The 18,258-nt window shown below is 40.5% G+C and overlaps 1 protein-coding gene across 6 annotated transcripts in view; it reads left to right on the top strand.

The window, feature by feature from the left end:
• The first annotated feature begins 380 nt into the window (after nt 1-380).
• Nucleotides 381-18,258, top strand: part of PALS2 (protein associated with LIN7 2, MAGUK p55 family member) — a 59,439-nt gene continuing 41,561 nt past the window's right edge. The window contains exon 1 of one of the 6 annotated variants that reach the window (XM_021538228.2): nt 381-485. The gene's annotated coding sequence lies outside the window, so the exon portion shown is untranslated. Of the gene's footprint in view, nt 486-690; nt 709-1,010; nt 1,270-1,671; nt 1,765-18,026; nt 18,076-18,258 lie in introns of those variants that run through there. The other 5 variants (XM_021538229.2, XM_021538234.3, XM_021538230.3 and 2 more) reach the window with 5 other exon arrangements.

Genomic DNA, 18,258 nt, shown 5'->3' with positions numbered 1-18,258 from the left:
GCCGCCCCCCACCGCCGCGCCGCACACGCACGCGCCTGCACGCGCTGTGACACGCGCAGTCACGCGCACTCGCACACACTCGCTCTCTCACACCCGCCGGCCCCTCTCGCCCCCTCACACTCGCACTGTCACTCGCACTCACACTCACACTCACTCACGCTCTCACTCTCACGGCGCGGGCGGGTGAGGCAAAGGCGCGCGCGCTCCCTCCGGGCGGGTGCGGGGGAGGCGCTCGCGCGCCACTGCCGCGGAGGCCGCGCGCGCGCGCGCGCGCGCTCGCCGGGAGTGGGCGGGGCCGAGCAGCGGCGGCGGGAGCGCGTGCCACAGCCACGCCGGCGGCGCGCGCCGAGGCGGGCGCAGAGCGGCGGCACCTCCGGCTCGCGCCGTGCCCCCGGCAGCCCCGCGCGCCCGGGATCGTCCATGGGGCCGACGGGCGCCCGCTGAGGGAGGAGGGGACGGGGAGCGGCGGGAGTCGGTGCCGGCCGGTGAGTTCCCGTACCGGCAGGGAGGTCGCGTGCGCGGGGAGGGGGAGGAGGGAGGGTTCGCCCGCCCGGCTCCTCGCTTCTCTCGTCCCTCCCAGCCGGCGGGGAAATGGTGGTGGGTGGGAGGCGGGGTCCCGCGGCCATCCCGGCCGAGCCCCTCGAGCCGGCGGCGGGAGCGGAGGCGCCGCGTGTGCGTGCGGCGTGAGGCGGGAAGAGCCGTCCGCAGGTAGCGGGGCCGGGCGGGCCTGCAGGGGAGCGAACATGGCAGCGCCCAGTCCGGGCAGAGGGATTCTTGCCCCTGGAGCGGGGATTAACCCTCCTCCTCCCGCCTCCGGATGCGTCCCTGCGAGACTCGCGCTTCATCTGCCGCTCCGGATTATCCACCCGCCCACCCCCTTTCCCTCCACCCCCTTTCCCGGTATTTTCTCTCCTCCTGGAGATTATCAGGTTTCCCGCCCCTCCCTCTCCGGGATCCTCCACCTCCCCCCTCCGAGGGGATTATCTTCCCCCTTTGCCGGATTATCCCCCCAGTTCGCTGACCCTCCCTCCGCGTTTATGCTCCGCCGCAGCCTCGCCTCTCGGGGATTATCTCCGCTCCCTTTGGGGTGATTCTTCCTCTCCTGATCTCTGCCCCGGCCTTTCTTTGCCTATTTTCTACCTGAGGAAGTCAGCCCTCCCTTTCCGTCTGCCTCTGACTGGGGAAAGGGGCGAAAATGTGGTTGTGATAAGGTGGGCAGGAGTTTCCAGCAGTGCTGTCATCTCCTCGGTCGTTGCACGAGTACTACAGGCAAGTGGATGTAGCTGTAGGAGAGGAGGCAGCAGGGATGGATGTGCGGAGCTTGGACCAGAGTTCAGCCTGTGGCGTTGTGCTCCATACGCAGGAAAATATCTGCACCCTTCCTGCGATGTTACATCTGATGGAGATGAAGGAGAGCCGACCTGGATCAGTGCTTTAAAAAAACGTGCATGGGTGCTGGGTGGTAGAGGCTGCACGGCAAAAAAGCCCAGCAGCCCCTGAGTTTCTTTGAGGAAGGTGCAATGTACAGTAGTAGCGTTGTGGGTGGGAAAGTGCTTGGATGACATTGCTGCTGTCCGGGGGTCAAAGCTGGCTTGGATAGCCTCTGTCTTGGCTTGAAAGGCAGCTGGCTTAGGCTGTTGCTTGGTGTTGAGGAGGAAGCAGACCGGTATCTTTTGCTGAAGCTCTGATGCAGTTCATTGCTGTCAGCTTGCTGGCTGAGGAATAATGTGTGAGTTCCTAAAACAGGGAGAAGGTTTATTCCAGGTATTTGGCTCCTGTGTGGGTTCGACCAGTTTCCTCTCCTAACACCTGCTCTCCCTGCACATGGGTTTGCTGGAGGAGAGTTGCAGATCTTCTGGCCATCTTGTGGAACAAGGCCCAAGATTATATCCATTAAACTTCTCCCTCTTGGCTTTGAGAAAAGGAGAGGCTGTGAGAAATTGTACGGAGACTGGGCACCTATAAATAGATGTCGGACTAGAGGAGGCTTTGAAATCTTAGCATGCTGCTTCTGAACAGATAGTGTCTGTTAAACTGGTTGGGTTGACACTAGCATCATAATGTTTCCTTTTATTTCTGCTGAGGTGGTTGGCTTTTAACACTTTGACCGAACCATACAACATCTGCCAAAAAATTCTTCCTCAAAAGGACATAGAGAAAATTCTCATTTAAATAAAGTGCTGACAATTGGAGTCTAGTTTGAGCTCATTTAAATGGGATTTTTAAATTACTACCCTTCAGAAAAATCTTCAGTTTCCTCTTCCCTCCCTTGAAATGCTTGTAATTGATAACCTTGTGTCCTTAATTTGCTCTCAAAGTATTGCACTAGATAGATTCCCTGAGATCTATGTTGCTGTGAAAAATCTGCAGTACTGAGGTACAGTATCACAACACTGGTAGCACTGCTAGGCTTTTATTTTGTTTTTTAGGTTTTGGAGTTTTTTGGTTTTTCTCTTTTTTTTTAATGGAATCTTTGACATCTAACCAAAAGGGTGTCTATTCAGCTTCCCTGAATTCAGGGTGCTTGCATATGTTTTAGATCTTATGGATCACTGCTCTTTCAGCTTGTCTTGTTGAGAATTAATTAATATGGAAATTATTGACAAATGTACTGTACTAGCTCGGTGGAATGGTATCTGTTCTGCTGCTCTATTAGTGGGCCAACTGCATGCTCTTAAGTCTCTAAAATGATTGAAAAGCTGTTGCAACATAGGTGCAATTGGACCTTTTTTGAACTGCCTCTTGTGCCCTTTTTTTCTTTAAAAAAATAGTGGAATATATTAAATCGTGATGGTTTCTTTTCTTTTCTTTTTTTTTATAATAAAAGAAAAATAAGAAAGGAAGTAGTGAAAATATGCCTGAATAGTACAAAAGGGTTTTAAGAAATGCTAATAGGATGAATATCTGCAGGAACCCTGACTTCTAGGACATTTCTTATTTAGAGCGTAGAATTTTAATCTGATCTTTATTTTAATTTTTTCTTTTTTTTTTTTTTGTACAGAAAGGAAAAGGAAAGGCAAGGCTTTGTAAACCTCAGGGAGGTGGAAAGGAACAGAAATCTTGGCAGTATGACTTACTTGGCATTTTTAGTTGATATTTAACCATAGTAAAAGCAGGAAAACCAAGTAATCGATCAAATAATTTGACTTGATTTTAAGTTGTTAAGGATGTGATCAGAGCATTGTCCTCAAACACTGGGTATCTTTGGTCAACACCAAGATTCAGCTTGCTGTTAAGTCCATGTGTTTGGTATTTCTATGTGCAGAAACAGAGGTCAGTGATCTGCAGAAAACTTTATAGTACCAAAATGTCAAGCAAAAGACTCTTTAGTATGAGTGTGTACAGTGACTCAGTCTCTGAATTCTTGTGTTATTCTAAATGTATTTGTTTGTAGAAATTGTAGTTTGAATGTCATTTTCTGTAAGTTCAGTGTCCTGCTTTAAACCCATACTTTCTGTTGAGTGATTTAAAGTTCTCATTGCGTGTCCCAGACTTGTGAGTGCCCTTTGATCCTCTGTGCAGGACACTGATCAGTGAATCTTTTCTCATGCTGAAGAACTGGGGGGAATTTCTTTTTGCTCAAGAGACAGGTATGCACTTGGGATCTCCATGCAGATGTGGAAGGAATAACATTCTCAAGATCTGAAAGGATCTCATATGTTAAAATTCTCCGTCGTGTTCTGTGCTTAAACTAAAAATGGATAAAACCTGGAAGGGTTGGCCTTGCACATGTGGTAAAAACCTGAGTTTTTAGAAGCATCCTGCAACTGGAGGTGTAAAGACACTACTGGATTTATTTGTGTGGAAATGTGACAGAATATGATGGCAGGGTTAAGAGCAAGTCTGTGAGAGGGAAAAGCAGTTTTACCGTCCCCCACAAGAGGAGAAGCTCATATGGGGTGCTGGAGAAGAGTGAGTTTAGTTGGGTGTGACATGTGAGAGACGGGCTGAAATACAGATGTGCTGGTCACTATTATAGGGCTTGTATGATTCCATGGTCATTGTAAGCACCTGCAGCTGGATCTCAGCTTGTACTACAGCAATACTGTAGTGCAAGAAAGCATGGTGATAGTAATGTGCTATCCTGTGGCTTAGAATTGCTTTTTTTCAGAATAAAGCATACCTGAATTATGTAGTTTTGGCTGATGTCACTCTTACAAGAATAATAGAGACCAAAAAAAGATAGAAAGAAAGGTTAGGACAGGGGTTCTTCCATGTGTAAACATTTACTTTCTTATTTTAGGTTAGAGTCTTTGAAGTTAGAGTAATTACACAACCTTTGTTAAATAATAACAGTAAGAATTGAAAAATGGGATGTTGTCTACTCTTATCATCATGTTTTAATTATTTTCAAGGTCTGTGGCTTAAAAGAAAAAGGTGCTTCATACAGTTTTTCATATTGGCAACCATTCCATGGGTTTTACACATCAGTTATTTAAATAACTCATTCTAGTGTCCAGGTCTCATGAAACCATGGTAGAAATTCGAAAGATACTGAAATCAGATGACGATTTCAGGTTTACTAGCAACAAATGCTATTTAATAAATTACCTGTACATGTTTTTTAAGAGTATTGACTAGTTTTACATTCTGACAAGGAAGTGTTTGAGAGTAGGGACTTGGTGAAATCCATGCTTACTGCATGTGGTTTCTATAAACTTGTTTTTGGGGGAGAGGGACACAAAGCATGATGACACATGACACACACAAATTCTTTGTATTTTACATAAAAATATTGCTCCTCTTGCAGCTTCTGCTTACACAAATCCCAAAGGATCAAATTACTGTTTCAGTTAAATTCACTTTTCCAGTAGGTGGAGACAGTTGTTGATTTGAAATAAGCTTAAGCCTTTACATTTTTATTGCAAACATTTTATCAAGATACTATTGAAATAATGAAAACTAGGATGTAAGAAAAAGTTTAAATTTTTATTTTAAGATAGTTTACTTAAGCCTCTTACTGAAGGAGCTGAGGCATTCAAATATTGCTTCTGTAGTAAGAGTGGCTACTCAAATAGTTTGGGTTTAATTTTCTAATTATCTCCACCCATTGGTCAAATATGCATTAATGAAAAGTTTAAGTTATACCTTTTAAAATATCCAAACACAGGATGGAGGAAAGTACATTGAGGGTAAACAGACTAAGGGTAAAAAGACTGGGTAAAGTTTTTTTTTAAGATTAGTAACACAAGGTAGGGGAGCTGTCAAGTAAATGAGCAGGAGAATAAAATAAAGATGTATCAGCCATTCTGACTGTGTTATTCCATTCCATGATACATTTTTTAAACCTATTTTATTCCATATTCATTTATTAATTGTTCAGAGATCTGACTGCAGGGGTCATGTCAGAGGTTTTGCATGTAAAACATGTCAACAACTTTTTATGTCATGTTGATTTATTTTTTAACAAGTCAGTGGGCCAATTGGTAAGTCAGCCCTTACATATCTTATTAAAATTCCATCCCATTCCTTTCCTGGTCCTCTGTTGAAGTTTACATCTTTTTGGCAAGATGCATCTGCTTATGCAACAGAAGTTCTCAAACTGGGAAGACAGACTATATTCTAGCAAATGAAGTGAGAGAAAACTTAATTTCTCCTTTCCAAGCTATTCTGGCTTATTGTACTGTGAGTTGTGCTGTAGCAAAGGACAGGGTTGCTGCACAGAAATTACTTGAGCATTATTAATTTTGCTGTAGTCATACTGCTGCTTACAGCTTCTCATGCATTCTTCAGATCATTAGAAGGAGCTGTAATTAACAACTGAAAGTTCATTTTACGCATTCTTTGGTAAAGAACATGCAAGCAGGGAGAAGTTGTTAAGTGAAACTTAATGTTCATGGAGTGTGTGACAGTAGGGCATTCAGTCATCTGAATTCAAGTCAGGCAGACAGTCTCTCTTCTCAGATCTGCTGGCATGGCTCTGCTGCTTACATATGGAACAGCCAAATGGAATGAGCAGTGCTTGATTCCGTCACTTCTGACCTGTGAAGCCCCTTTTTACCGATTTAATCTTTGTAGTATTCTAACAACTTCCAGGAGCTTGTTGCAGTTGGTATTTGTTTTACATGGTCTTCCCTGAGGACAAGCTCTGTGTATGCATTGCTCTGTGTGGTATTTAAAGCAGTGTTCAACTGAGGCTTATTTATCAAGTGAAACACTTGGTTTCGGTTCTGTGAATTTTGTTTTATTCTTTCATAGCTTTATGTGGGGCAGCTCACTTGCTGCGTGGATAAAATTCAACCTTGGCATAAGCTGGTTGTGTGAGAGGAGTTGTCCATCATTAGGTCTGTAATAATCCCACAAGTGTCTTGTCACAAGAGGGATCAAATGGACACACTACCTTTAAGTCATTGTGCTTTGGGAAGCAAGATAAACTGGTAACGTGTGTTGCTGGGTTTTAATCAGCACTTCTGTAACATTACCTGGTCACGGGGCAGTAATGACTGTGCTTGAATTGCTCCGACTGATGGTTGAGAGCCTTCACATCTGTTTCATGTTCTTGTTGCTGGAGGGGAGAAACGTTTGGGCAGTTTTGAGGACAGGTTATAAATACACAAAGAGAAAGGGGTATGGGAGCACCAAAGAGTTGAATTGTCTCTTGAGTTTGCCACATCACTTGATGAGAAAAAAAATCCATCCATCCATCTCTCTTTGTGCCTGCTGCACACACACCACTGGCTCCCAATGGGTAAGCCTTAGGGATCCAGACATTGTTAGAAATCGTGCTATTGGAATGGGAGGTTAACTGGTGTGTACACTGGTGGGAACGTAAGAGGCTTTGGCTGTTGTTAAAAAGGGGCAGAAAAGGATTTTGTATTTCATGATTTCCAAGCTGGAGTGCGGAGCCCGAAGGCGCCGGGTCGGCGCGGAAAGGTGGCTCAAGCGCGCTCTCCAGTGGCCGCACCGGGCAGCGGCGCTGGGGTGGGCTCGGCCGTCGGCGCTGAGTGACAGGAGCCAGCTCCTGTCGTGCGGATGGCTGCTTGCTTAGCCGAGTACGCTGAAAGATAAGCTGGTGCTTCTTCACAAATAAATGGCTAAATTCGAAAAAAATTTAAATAAATCTGCTGTTGCCAAAAATTGATTCAGATAGAAATCTTGCTCTTGTAGTTGGGTCAAAAAAGGACTGTCCCGTCCAACAGTCTATTAGATGGGGAGGTTGGTGCAGTCTCCGCTGAGACTTTTTGTGCTGTCACCTGGAAGCAGGCAGGTTTACTGCTGAATGGAATTTATTAGCTATGAATTGAAGCATGCACATTTAACTCTGTCAAATCTTGGCAAATAGCTCTGCAAATAGCACAGACTAACTAAACAGCAGCAGAGAGAAATGTGTAGTTCTTAACAAGTTTAGCACACAGTTCTCAGTCTTGCATCAGATTCCATGCTGTTCAGGAAGGCAGTGTGGGCCTTCAGAAGGAAGAACATCATTGGTATAATCAATGGGAATGGAAAAGAGAAGGGTGGGCTGTTCAGAACGTGGACCTTCAGTGGAAGGTCTCAAGGTGCATTGTTGTAATTTGAAATTTCTGAGATAACTGCTTCATAGATGATTTCAAGTTTCTGATATTGTTTTACTCTGTCTCTCTTTAACTGTTCAAACCATGAACTTGTGGCTCTTGGTAGAGTTCTCTTTTGTAGACAAGGCCTTGTTTGACCACACACCTTGTTTCTCCAAAAACCACAAGTGTTTTATATGACAGTGTGACTGTCAGAATGGTACTGTTAGGTCTTGCTATTAACTGCAGTTGTTAAACTAAGACACTTGAAGTAAGTTTGAGCTTGTAAGAATGTAGTGATTGGTTGGGTTTTTCAAATTAATTTTATTTGTAAGGTACCTGTATAGAGGAACATTCAGTAAACCCATTAAGAATCCTTTCTTTAGAATTGTAAAAATTAGTCAAATTATAAATTTGGTAAAAAATGCATGTGTAATAAGTTTCAGAACAGTCTGCTACTTAACTTAGAATGTATGGTCCCTATATGGAAAAGTGCAGCTGTATGTCTGTATCACATCAGATGTCATCTGAACAGTTGTACCAGTTACCTGTTTACCTCTTCTGATGAACCTATTACACAGAATGTATACTTTTGTGCACAAAGGCCTTTTCTCACTATGGATGTCAGTATAAAGTTTTTACACATTTCAAATAATAATAAAAAAATAAAATCTCTTGGGCTTCCCTACCCCGGGCATAAATGATTTTACTTTACAAATATAATTACTGTACTTCCAGGAGGTAATCTCTCTGGACAGCCATAGACTAGTTTGAATTAGATTACTCTGTTTTTTCCTCCAGGGTGAGTTAATACATTGAGTTTTATTTTTCTGTAATTACTTGAAAATTTAGATCACTTTTAATGCTTACTATTTTTTCTTATAACTAGACTGGGAAAGTTAAGAGTACTTGGCATTTGAAAGGATGACATTAACTTTTTTTCACCCATAACTTTATTTCCTTCAGGTAGGTATCTGTTCTGCTCCTCAACTTCATATAGTTCATGCTAAATTCAATTAGTCTCAGTCGTAGAGTTTCTTAATTTGGAAATACTGGAGATATTTACTTAATAAGCAGAGAGTAAGCACACTAAATCTTTCAACTGTGACATTTAACCAAGTCTAGCTAGAGCAATGTTTCTGTCAAATCTGTATTTCCAGAGTTCTGGGTTTGAAATATTTCCAATAGTTTGGCAGTAAGCTTCATTAATAAAGCAAGTTACTACTTTTACCTCTGTTACAAAATCTTTGGACAGAAAGCCAGTCAGTGTAAAATAAATAGAGGAGCAGAGTTGGTCAGGGGAGATAGTCAGGAAAATGTTTTCCCTATTTTTTTTGTGAACTTCATCAGGAAGGGCAAATCTCTGGATAGATGATTGTGAACTATGATTGGATGCAAATGCATTTATATAAATGACCTGTTTGTATTTGGATTTTACTTACTTTAAGAAGCAGGAATGTACCTGAGCAGTAGATGAGAAAAGACTACAGAGATTAATTTGCAAATTAACCTTCTAATAATACAGTGCTGTTTTGAAATAGAAGGAAATCTTTGGTGTTTTGAGGTCTCAGTATATGACTTCCTGTTTGTGTTGAATACAGGACTAGCCAGGATATTTGTTAGAGATGGTCATTTTAGTTCTGTAGTTGGCATCTACGTGCAGGAGTATTATGTAGTAATGCAAAATACAATGTTAAAGGGAAAACTTGTTCTTGTGTTGTCAATGAAGTCCTACAGCCTAAGTAACATGTAAGTCCATTGCAAACCTGAAAGTACTTGGGTCCCACTGAATACAGTAGGTTTTCAAATAATAAGTACTGTCATTGGGGCAGACTGAAGTTCCAAGCTCATTTTTCTAACATGCAGTGCAGCATCTGAAACCATGCAGAATCTGTCAGGAGCTCCTATTAATGTTATCTCTGAGCAGATTTTCAAGAAGGCAGAAGACATGGATGTCTCTTGATGAGAAGAAGCTGGGGCCAGAAGAATTAGTGTCTGGATACCTTAAATTCAGCTTCCAGTTAGGCATAAAGAAGCATAATATGGTCCCCAAGTGCCTAGACATCATTACCCGAAAGCCAATGAAGAATTCATTGTGCTAATGCGCAACAGCAGCAGATTCCAAAATTTAATGCCTTGTTCACGACTAAAATAACATCTTATGTAATTGCCCTGGGCCTGCAAATTAGCAGCTTCCAAAAAGATCTTACAGCTTTGCAGAGGGGATTGAAAACTAAGACAGCAGAATGACTGATAATGCTAAAGGCGTAAGATTTGAAGGTCTCCAGGAAGTCCATCCCTGAGCAGAGAACAGATCATACATTTGCCACTCTTTCTTTCTCTGCTCTTCTCCAAGTCATTAGGGAGCCAGTATAAATGCAAGAGGATGACCTGAAATACCAGGCACATGCTAGCAGCTGTGGGTGTGGCTACCTGTAAGAAAATGATTCCTACTCTCTAATATTGCACTGAAGAAAGACCCTGCATCAGAAACTTTCTCTTGCTTGATGTGATCATCCTCTATGTTAGGATGTTACCCATTTGAACTGGGCAGGGTTGATACCAGTAATGGATTGGAAGTCGCGGTCTGTCTTTTAAAAATACGTATATTTTATTTTGTTTGTGTGCTTGCATGCAACTGCATACATATATGGAAACATACAGAAAAAATAAAAATTTTTAATAAAATGTAGTATTTTATATAAGTGTATGTTAAGATGTGTGTGGGTGTATATATATGCATACATATGTATCTTAAAAAAGAACACTTGTGTGTAAACAGAAAGCTCAACATCCATAAACTGTCGAAGAAAGCATAAAAACAAAGTAAGCATACGAGACGTTTTCTCTAGATAATCTCCCAGAATCTGGCTAACATTTAACCTGAAGATTTTTAAAATTAAATTAAGTTATGGATTGTTTATATAATTTGTGTTGGGTGCTTTTACCATTCAATAAGCTTCCATTCCAAAACTGGTCTCAACTTCTTAATGGACTAGTATTTATACATAAATTGCTAGTGTGTACTGGAGATCTGTTTGATTAAACATGAGAAACTCTTATCCTTGGATTGGATTACTGTTTAGTTTCTTTAAATAATTGACAATGGATTTTCACTGAAGTGTTTGATAACTGAGATGTGATACGTGCAGCATTGTAGCCTTCTGTGAAGATTGAACCAGTACTCGTTCTTGTTTTGGTAACAGAGCTGGTAGCAAGTTTGCAGCAGATTAATGATTACCCATCTTTTAGTTTAGGAAGCATGTCAGACTGACCAGGATACCCATAGGTTGGTCTTTGGTGGGCTCCATTCTGCCTAATGATGTGTCCAGGTGAAACAACAGCAATAGATGTTTAGCCTCCAAACGCTGGAGCTTGTAAGCCTGTTTACATATTTCCCTGCTCTCTAGAAATCTGATGGCTGCCATGTGACATGTTCCTTCACAGGCACCTTGTATGAGGTGGACCTAGCGTTGGCAAATATCTTAGTGTGGCTTTAAAGGTTTTCTGCCTTTAGTGTGGGGTTTTAATAAACACAGAAAGCTAAAGTGTGTTGGGAGTAAAGGAAGAACATTCTAATAGTTTGAATTTTGGGTTGTTTGGTCACTGAGTCCTTTGAGCTTACGGTGTGCTCTGATATAAGGTGGTCGTCTGAAGCTAAAGGGAAGACTTCTCAATTAGCAATAGAAATGTTCTTTCAAGTTAGTCTGACAGTATAGTATCCTATGCCTGGAAGCATGTTCAACTGATCTGTGGAAATGCAGAGATAGTAAGGAAACATCACTGTCTCAATTCCTGTGATTAAAAAACATCCTTCCTAACATCCCCCTTCACATTGTCCTGTATCAATATGCAAAACTTGGAACAAACTGAAGGAGCTGGCTCATCTTTTCATCACTCACTTCAGTCATTCTATAGGTAACTAGCAGTTTTCTAGATTTGGTATCACTTGGAAAGCATTCCAGTTTTACAGCAATAAGCAATGATTTTAAAGCTTCTAGGTTCAGTCTTGTGATGTAAGGAAGAGGAATGGAGTCAGGTGTTATAGATAATTCTGTATTAGCAGTGAACTGGAGATGTGTTTTCAAGTGAAATGACCTTGATACAAGATCTTAGAATCCAAACTCTGATTTCCATACAGACTAAAGGTTTAGTGTTAGAGAATTCGTTTCTACAACCTGCTGGAAATGTGGTGTCAAGGATTCAGACAGACATAAAGAGCTCTTTCCCCTTTACTTTCCAATCTATCATCTTCTCACTCGTTGGTAAAAGTCACAGTTCTCATGTTCGGTCCTTTTGGTGGGTTAAGAGGCAATAATGAAGCAATGTCCCAATACAGTTCTCTAGAAAGCTTTTAAAAAAATGCCTTTTCAAGGTGACTTTCTTATTATCTTTTAGTAAGAAGTATAATCATTGACAACTCCTAGTTTGGCCTGACTGCAATGTGGAAGCTCTCAGGCTTGACAGAAATTGGGAAGCATGTAAAAATAAGAACAGCTTCATTACTAAGAACTTGATCTAGGCATTTATAGGTGTTCTTTCTTCTTTGGAGAAGAGATTTTGATAGTGGTAGGTAAAACAAATAATTAGGTGAGAGGTTTTTTATTTATTTATTTAAGTAATAATGCAACAAAAATGAAAAGATATAACACAACATATGTGGAGTGCATAAAAAATGGACTGACCTTTCCTATCCCAAGTTGCACCAAGAGGGCAGGTCATCTTGCTCAGAGAAGTGACAAAAGTTAATCTAACTTCTGCTCTCAAAACCAGCTATAACTTGATCATCTTGATACATTGAAAGTGAGGCTTGACCAGACTTGTGTTTTCTCTTGCTGAAGAAATAGATCCTTTGGAAAAAAAAAAACTGAGGAAGTGTAGCATGAATATGCTTCTTGTATAGAAATAGGAAAAAAAGAGTAAAATTTACCAGCTGTACATTGAATATTGTCTTTCCAAGTGTTGCCCAAAAATACTCTTGTGCATCTGAAGATGTTGAATGCATCATAAATCTCAGCTAATATTATCTAGAATTGCTCTACTTAGTTATCTGTGACCAAAATTAGAATCCTGCTAAAGCTTCTGTTACGTAGTTTTTAGAGTTCAGTGGCAGCTTCTGAGTGAATTAAAAGGATGAAGAAAGGCAAAAGAAGTGAAGCATCATAAGAAGGCTCTTGAGATCTTGGCCATCCTATTTTAAATTGGAATTTAAACATGTTAGGAAGGTCTCTGAATGTCTATAGCACAGGTTGCTTTTATTCAAGATAATAATTCTTTTTTTTTGCAGCTGAGCTGCCATTTTGGTTTTAGTGTCTACTCTGATTATTAAGCATTTGGTATACTTAGGAAACAGAGTACTTTCTTGTGTGAACAGAAATAGGCAGTGAATAGAAGGATAGTAGAAAAATCTTGAGTCTGTATGAACCTAATGGATTAATCAAGAGTTATACTGTGTGGCATTTCACAGTGGTACTTAAGGAAATATATGCAAATACCTCTTGTCAGCCTGTTTTGAGGGGATCTGAACATATAAACCTCTAAATGAGTCTTTCCATTCAAGTAGGTCACTTCCTTTTTATTCTTTTTTTTTTTTTACATAATTTCCAAACCAACTTTAACTGATGCCTTAACTTGGAATTCACTGGGGCTGGTTACCTGCTTGCAGCTAAACTTACACTTAAATCCTTTTTAGTAAAATTTTGCAAATTCTACTTCTCTGGAATATTGTCTAACAAAAATTTTTAAAGGCAGCAGGCTGAAAGAGGGGCACAGTGAGGGACTCAGCATTGGGAACCTTCCTCTCTTTCATGTCAGCGAAGAAGCATTGTGTCATCTTCCAGGCAGAGGTGCCAGTCTGTGTACATGAAGACAGGTGGAGCAGGTGACAGTTCCATTCAAACACTATCCCTTCCAGCATGGTGTAAGCACCATGTGGTAGTGCTAGATTGTGTACAAAAATGGCAGATAGGTGTGATTTCCTAGGCCATTAGCTGGAATATATGAGACATTTCTCATTTTTTTGTTTTTCCTACTGAGCTACTCCATTTGCTGTATCTAGTTTTTCTAAGTTCATTTTAATGTGTTGCCTACTTTCCAGCCATTTTTTCCCTTTTATTCAATAAATTTTCAAATAATTCACTATTAAATGGGTGTTCAGGACTTTTAGCTCTCAAACAAAATTTTACTTGTATGTCTGTGTTGGAGAGATGGCCAACCTGTCTGTGTATGATAGGGTATTTGGCTAAGTGATTTGAACTCTGATGTCAGGGTATGTGCACAGGTCTCTGTTCTGATGGCTGGTATGATGGCTGCAAAAAACCCATGAGAGAGAATCTGACACTAAGATGATCTTAAATTTGTGCATCTTGGTGGTGATTAAACTCAATGAAATACGTTTTCTACCCTTTCTGAAATATAATCCAACAAAAGTCTTCGGAGGATTAAAGTCAGTGAGTTTTTATAGAGGATTATTTGTACATGCTGTTGGAAGTGCTGTGTCTGTGAATACATTTGGGATGCTGTTGTATGTGTCTTGTATGGAATCTTGAAAGTCATAGAACACTGTATTGTGTGGCTTTGCTCTGCTGTTATCACAGTAGATTCAAGTAAAAATGTTTGGTGAAGCAAGAATGACTGGGATGCAGTTGCAGTGATATTTCCATGCTTCAGATTTATGGTGGAGTCTTGCAGCTCTGCTACACAAAGCAGATTTGTGGTGTGCTATAAACTTCTCATTTCAGTCTTTGCATTGTTTTTCTGTATCTGTCATACAGAAAAATCTGTATCCACCTGTTCTTGGAAAGCCCCAGAACTGAAGAGTGAGACTGGTAGAATTACTATACTGATTTATTCATTTTATTAAGTCTTGAACTTAAGATAGTCTTCCAGAGCACATCTGATATGTTCTCATAAAGTACTGTGTAAGTGTTCCTTTCTCACAAAAAGATACCTGTTCAGGTTCAGGATATCTCTCTGGAACAAGAACTGCCTGCAGAGTGATGGACTTTATTTAAAGAATTAAGAAAACTAATGAACACTTAAGTCTTTGGGAAAAAATCCTGTAGGGGAAGGGTTCTGCAGTATTCTGCTGGTATTTAGCATGGATGAGAATGTTTTTCTGTTCATGTTTAAGTTTCTGGTTGGCACACGAGACCAGGAAATTGCAGGTCTTCTTGATGTCCTCTGTTTTAACTTGTTTGACATGCTAACAATTCATTTATTAAGCACAGGAAGATCACAGTTTTGAGCACATGTGAAATTTATGTAACTGTATAGTGAATTTCAAGTACTTAGAGTGTGTATCAAAAAATTATCATGAGACTATTTAATTCTTTACCCTTTCAGTCATAGTTTAATCCTATGTTGAGCCAACGTAATGCATGCCTGATTGAATCTTTATCCTTCATAGCTCTTGATGTCCATTGTTCTGGACAGAGGCATGGTAATTAATTTGTGAAAAGATTTTTTCAATACAGAGACTTGGCTTCTTTTTTGAAGTACTGGCAGGAGCTCATTCAAAGCAGTCTCTCTGGTATTAAAAAACAAGTGTTGATTCCTTCTGTGTGAAAGTTGGCTTGTCTCAGTCTGAAAACTTACGCTGAGAAGTGATGTGGTATTTAAATCCTGACGCTGTCTTTGGAAAAACAGAATCTCTGCCAGATTTTCTGCAGCTGAGAAAGCTTCTTTCATGTTTCAAATGCTTCAGTCATTGAACACAAATTCCTTCCTACAGGATCAAATGGGATTGCTATAACTATGGCAAGTTACTGTAGAGGAATACCCAGTGCCATCAATAGGCTTGATTTATGGAAAGGATATTAATGAAGATAGAAAGGTCCCTTTCCAAGCAATATGGTGTTGGTACTGCTGAGGTTTGTTACAAACAGTATTCCAAAGGAGGTTTTGACACAATGGTCTGATGTTTCTAAAGGATCTCTTAATGTGCAAACTAATGCCAGTAGGCTCTATGAGAAATCCAGTTAGTGCTTACCAGGCTGCTAGGCTGGTGCCTTTTTTAGTGTGCCACTGGATCTGTCCAAGGACAGGGGTTTGGGAGTCTACCTGCCTGTGGTTTACTTTATTAGATCTGTTTCTTCAAGCTTTTCCCTTCCTGACTGGACCAAAAAGCAAGTTAAAGTCCAGCATGTGTCCTTTCAGTCAAGCAGTCTTTTCAACTTCGCACACATGTGTAGCTGACTCTTAGGATGCATGTACCTGAGGAATCAGGATCTGTTGACTTAGGGAAGTGCAAGCCTGGGCTGCTTAAAAGTTTCAGCTGCTCTTTGACTAGAGATCGTCAACAGGTTCTGTCACAAGTCTAAGACTTTTCTTCTACAACATGACAAGTGGAATGTGTGCAGGTCTTCTGAGGGCTTTGTTAATAGACAGGGTTTCTGACAAGTTGAAACAGAATCAAAATTCCATTTGGGTGTTGGGCATGTCTTCAAGAAATGTGTAGTGAAAAGTGAAAGAAATAGAGATGATTATTTGGAAAAAATAAGTAAACAGGTTGATTTCCTTTCTGCAAATAGTAATTTATACTTCTGAAAATGCATTCCTGGACTATGTTGTTTCAGACCTTTCAAAATCCTGAAGAAGAATGGGGCCAAGCTTGTTGTAGACAATGACTACTCCATCTATTTCTTACTATGTTATGTACTGTATAACCTGTCTTCTGAGATAGGACTTGTTTTGTTTTGGGGTTTTTTTTTTTTATGATCATAAGTACTTGCAACAATGTAGTTTTGACCTTGTAACCCCCAAAAAGTTATGTAAAAAGACATCTCAGCCCTTTCAAGTTTTCTTGGGGACTTGAAGGTAATTTCATGTTAAATTATTCTACAATCTTAAAATGAGTTGTGTCCAAAGAACCAATTTATCTGTTGGAGGTTACATTGCTCTCTTTTTATATTGTTCTCAGGCCCAGTACTCTTCAGGGAAAGAGGAATTCAATGGGGAGTAAGATAAGCAGAAACAGCTGTGGATGGGACTGAGAACTCATTTGGTGTGATGAGACAGTCTTCTCAACTGCCATTCTGAAGGTGGCTGGCAAGGCAATTACTTTTTTCCAGGTCAGGACCTGGGACTTCATAAAACCTTTTTGGGAAAAAGCTGTAACATGGAATTATTATTTATCTATTGCAGTGAAATTCCAAGACTGGGGAGAGAGACTCATGATCCCTTAACCTCTGATTGTACATGGGAGGACCTCAATAGACTATTTTGGGAATCCTCTCCTTTTCTGTCAATGGCATTAGAAGTGGTTCTGGCTGCTTCTACCCAGGTGACTGGGCCTTAAAATCTGAGAGGTTCTATAGTCAGAACCAAACAAGGGTTGTACTAGTACTTGTCTGTATTAGTACCCCCCTCTCTTCTCCCAGTCCCTTTCTCTGAGACCACTAAGAAGTGTGGGAAGCAACAGAGCAAAGGACTTCAGTGAAAACTAAGATAATGTGGCTTTTATTGTCTCAGCATAAAGAGATTTGAAGAGAGTTAGTGTATGAGTCTGTGTATGAACTGCTTTTAAGAAACAGCAATTGCAATTTGAAGTCGAGAAAGACATTATCTTACAACTTCCGCCCCGTAGGCTTTCTCATGGCTCAGATGCAGTCAAAAAGCCAAGTTCCATCATGGTCTTGTTTTTACAAGAGAAGCCATTATAAAAGAGATGATGTCATATAGTAAAAGTGTAATTTCAAATCTTTCAGATTTACAGCAATTTGCCTGTCTGAGAAAATGATGAAAAGCCGTGACAGATATTATTCTTCACTGAGTTTTGCAGTGGTGTGAACTGTTCAAGAAGAAAAATTCAGCTGTCTTTGCGTTTGCCAATGGTTCTTTTGAAAAAAAAAGAAAAAAAAAAAAAAAAAAAAAAAAAAGCAACCAACCAATCCCTGCCCCCACCCCACAAAAAAACTCAGACAAAATCAAACCAAAACATTTGAACTGAAAAATGTGCATTATTTAAAAGCTCTCTCGTTTTGCTTCAGTTGGAGTGGTGGGCTATGTGACTGAAAATTCAGAAGTTTTTAGCAAAACTTAATGAAACCCAACTTGGTATTCAGATGAAACCGAGTAGAATATTTTAAACATGTCAGTATGCATCACATACAGTTTTGAAGATACCTTTTGCTGTTTGACTGCATGTGCCCACCTTATACAACACAGAACTACGTCATTCAGGGTTTCCAGCAGTAACTTGGAAATTGACTTTAAAGTGAAGGTGGCAAACATTCAGAGAGAGCATTTGAAGTGGCAGTTTCCTTAAAAACATGTAGTTCTTAATCCAAGCTGCCCGAAGACCACCAGAAATTTTTCCTGATGTTATTGTGCCTAGATATTCTTATATTGAAATTAGGTTTTCCACTTTTCATTAAGCACTTGCAATCATGATAAATCCTGATAACATAATGTGGAGAAGTAGTCCAGGAGGTAAAACATACAAGACTAAGGGCTGTGTGACTTACTCTATAAAGTTTTTCAGTTCCCTTCAAAAATACAAGTGTCAAGCTGATCTTTTTATTCCTTTTCCAGGGTTCTTGAACGTAGCCTTCAAAGGACTCAAGGAGCGGAACTGTTGAGGGTAATGAATAGGCAATTGTGTAAATCTTGACTGCATTGAATTGAAAGAAAGGTTTAGAATGGAGTCTCTTCACTAGGGGAGTGACACAGATGTATTTTGTGCATTCCTGAAGGTCAAGTAAGCCTTTAACATACCATGTTTTGCCATTTCTTTATTAAAACACAGAACTTTTATGTGGTATTT

The sequence above is a fragment of the Lonchura striata genome, chromosome 1, assembly GCF_046129695.1.
Source record: "Lonchura striata isolate bLonStr1 chromosome 1, bLonStr1.mat, whole genome shotgun sequence".
NCBI classification, from domain to species: domain Eukaryota; kingdom Metazoa; phylum Chordata; class Aves; order Passeriformes; family Estrildidae; genus Lonchura; species Lonchura striata.
This window is presented reverse-complemented; position numbering and strand designations above follow the sequence as displayed.